Source organism: Falco cherrug, chromosome Z (genome assembly GCF_023634085.1).
Source record: "Falco cherrug isolate bFalChe1 chromosome Z, bFalChe1.pri, whole genome shotgun sequence".
In the NCBI taxonomy this organism is placed as follows: domain Eukaryota; kingdom Metazoa; phylum Chordata; class Aves; order Falconiformes; family Falconidae; genus Falco; species Falco cherrug.
This window is the reverse complement of record NC_073720.1, coordinates 80,396,832-80,400,712: the sequence shown is the minus strand read 5'-3', so window position 1 is coordinate 80,400,712 and position 3,881 is coordinate 80,396,832.

The following is a 3,881-nucleotide window of genomic DNA, read 5'->3' as shown; positions in this document are numbered from 1 at the left end:
GAAGTTTAAAAGTTGAAGGATTTTTCCACTCTCAGCTCCACACCGTAACCACCACACACAGCCTCCCGCAACACCAGCCCCGAGTTCAGCGTCTCCCGCAGCTGCAGCCATAGTGCAAGAAGTGAAGAGGTACCCATGAGCTATGAACCAGGGAGGAGGCCAGGGGCAGGGAGATGAACATGGACCCAGATGTCTTCCCCTCTGGGCTGCTGTTCCTCTTGCACAGGCCTGCAGCTCAGCACAGGCCCCCTGTCCTCCCGCTCCAAGCCTGGGGCCAGCTGGGTCTCTCCCCGCGCCTCTGGGCTCATCCCTCCCTGCACACGCTCCCTCTTTGGCCTCCGCTCCGTTGCCAGCCAAGTTGTTGCGGTTTTCCTTTTCCTCTTTGCTGAGCTCCAAGGGCACGGTAAAGCCAGGCTCTGCTGCATGTGGTGAAGGTGGCCACGTCACCAGAGTGCTCTGGAGGTGATTCTGAACTCAGGAAAAGCCTGTGTAACCTTAACACTGGGATTCTGTGACTTGCGATGACTTAACTGTGCCATGGAAACTTTCCCATGAATAAACACAAACCAAAAACGTTTGACGTGACAAACTTAGTATTGAAAAGACTGCTCTAAAATAAGTCAGCAAAGTAACATTTGGTATACGCTGTGCTCCAGCATGGTATTTTTATTTGTTTGGAGGTTCTCAATTTCCTCAAAGTTGCATGGGATTAATTAGTGAAGTGATGGACTAGTTGGCACAGTTAAAACTGTCATTACTGTTAAGGTCTTAAAGAGAGGCTCCACTGGATTTCGGTGCAATGGATTATGACGTTCCCTTAGCTGCCACTTTTGGACTTTACTACTAGACATCGCTGCCCTCCATAGCACAGGCAACAGACAAGCATTTGTCCCAGGTACTCCAGATCAGACCCTGCTATTTTAACCCTAACCCACATTTCTAGACTTGCAAATAAGGCACAAACTCACAGTGCAGCTTTTCAATATGTAATGGCGACTGTTGAACCTTGATGCTATTCCATAACGGACAAGATTTAAAAGTCCCACCGAATGACTCTCTTCCTCCTCTGATATCAGGCAAAGAACGAAAAAACAAAACCTGGGAATCCGTATCCTAGGATACACCAAGCAAACTACCAAAAAGCACCAGGATATGTACGACCCCCCCAAAACACACAGGGTTGAATGTATGTGTCAATGTGGGGCCAAGCAGACAGCTGCAAGTTCAGAGCTTTGATCTCACTCAGCTGTGGACTCCAATCCATCACAATTTCTGTCGGCCGGTGAACATCCACAGAAGCCAAAAGAAACTGCAACACCCCCAGTACACAAAACAGCAAGAAGCTCACCAGTCAGCAGCACAAAACAAGCATGGTTTTGGAATGCAAAAATCTCCCAAAAAATGAAATGCAGAGAAAAAGCAAAGCCAAACACTGAGACAGCATCGCTAAATACGATACCAATTACTTCTTTTTCTTTTCCTCTGGGCCACTGCCACAGTGTGAGCAAATTACCAGACCTCTCCAGTTCACTGGCCTGTGCTTACAGAGTGTTGCACTAGTGTTACTGTCTCTAGCAAGTGCAGCCACATCTGCAAGAACACAGTGAGGTTTTTCAAGTAAAGCTAGAAATATTTTTTTTTCAAGTTAATTTTCAAGCAAAAGCTAGAAACAAGGCCTCAATCCAGAACAGACAAAAGTACATCTTGCTGGAAAAGTTACAAACAGGAAGTGGCACCTATAAAGAAATATTTACCAGCCATCTACGGAGGATCCGAATGTTTTCACATCCACCTGAAAGCCAGTTGTTCAATAGCCACAGCAAGAGAATTAGAAAACTGGAACATTCAGAATAAAGGTGTGATTCTCAGGGAGAAAATTTTTTGATGACTACTAAGGTACCTTTTAATTAGTCTATCATTTTCATTGTCTACAGAAGATAAATATGCCCCTGAAATAGTTTAGGTAGGAAGTTAAAAGCAAAGCCAGAAACTACTGAAGTGGACAATTCTCGTATCGTTTCTAGAAAAATACTTGTTAAGAGCAGTTCACAGGCTCAGAATCTCTTCCCTAAATATTCACCTCCTAAACAGATCTGTTAAGATGGAAAAATTCTGGTTAAAAACTGGGTTGTTTTTTGTGGCTTTTTTTTTTTTTCTTTTTGCATGGTACCTTTTTTTAAAAAATAAATTTTACATTTTATGAGGTTTTTTTGCTATTGGATTCTAAAGCATTTTACTTGACTTCTAAGAAGTTTGCTGTATTTATTCCCAAGGAAGATTTTCTCTTGCATGGCAGAATCCTTCAACTCTATTTTTCCCCCTTTCTCAAGTATTATACTGAAATTGATAAAAAAGAAACTAAGTACATCTATCCTATGTATAGCAGAATCTATCCCCATAAAAAACAATCTTCATCCTGCAAATACTTTATGCTGTTTACTTTTTAAGCAAGAACCTGGTTATAAAATTCACCTCTGATATACCACAGAGGAAGTTTTATTCACACTTTAAGACTGAGACATGAACAGATTATTAAGACGACTTCAACTTCCTGGAACATAACTATTTCTTTCACTCCCACAAATTTCATATTGGCTTTATCCCTATCATTTTTGCCCCATTATATTTGCAGAATTAATTTTGAAAAAAATCAAAATAAAGTTATCTTAACAGGAAGACTGACCTTTCCTAGCAAAAGCTGTTTGAGAGACATCTCTCCTAGAGTCATACAGCACAGCAATCCCAGCTGAAGGCCACTTACCGCACTGGGGTTCTGCATGAGGTCTCTGTTCATAACACTTGGTAAGTTATATGGAGCCACCGCCAGTCATTGTGAATTGCGGCAACTTTCTGTACAAAATGGACTGGTATTGATGGCTTAATAGAGAGCAACACACTATTTCACAGATAAGAATGTTACAATGCACACTTGAAAAATAATAGCAAAAATCTATTAACTTTGATGACCTTAACTTCCATCTTCAGTAAATTCCAAACTCTGATTGTTTGTGCAGGGCAAACCTGTATATAACCCCAAGATTACTGACAGTTAAAAAGTGGCTGCTTTTCTGACAATAAAGACGAACACAGTATTAACCAAGATTTAAAGTTACTTTTTTTATATGACTGAAATTTAAAAAGAAGAAACCAATATACAGGAAATCTGAAAGATCAATCCACATGAACTCTTCTGGAAGACACCTAGCAAACTCGAAATAAATCCAGTCTCGAACTACTTTAAAAGTTCATTCCCTGTGATGCTTTTCTTCTAATTAGATACTCCAGAAACAGCATCTACTCATCATAAACAGTTGTCATTGTCTCCACAGCTATCAGAGCTGTAGTTACTGAAGAGAGAGTTGCTGGTTGACATCTGAATGATTTCAGCACATCTTTGATAGTTTATCTTCATGCATAGTTGCCTGTCACTTGCTATCACACAGGGGGTAATACAGAGTTAAAAAAGGATGCAAATGCTTGCTCATTTATTGTTACCATTAATCTACAACAGCAGAAGTATAAGCCTATAAATGAAAAAAAAAAAAAAAAAAAAAATCTTTTCCCTGAAGGAGTGAGTTTACATTACAGTCCAGTTCAGATTAAACTACAAAAATAAGACTTTCAAGTAGCAATAGTAAAGAACATTATTAAATGGAAGTTTGTCAAACCTTATGTATCAAAACTAAGGCCACAACTAATGCTAACACAAAGTCAACTTCAAAAGGTTCTCATAATATGATACAGTATAGAAATCTCATACAAAGTTATTTTACAAATGAGTACTCGAACATTCTGAAATGCAGCATTACTTACTTGTTCTAAAATGATATATCAATTATTGTAGTGATAATATTTAATGATGGAAAATATTGAACTATCAG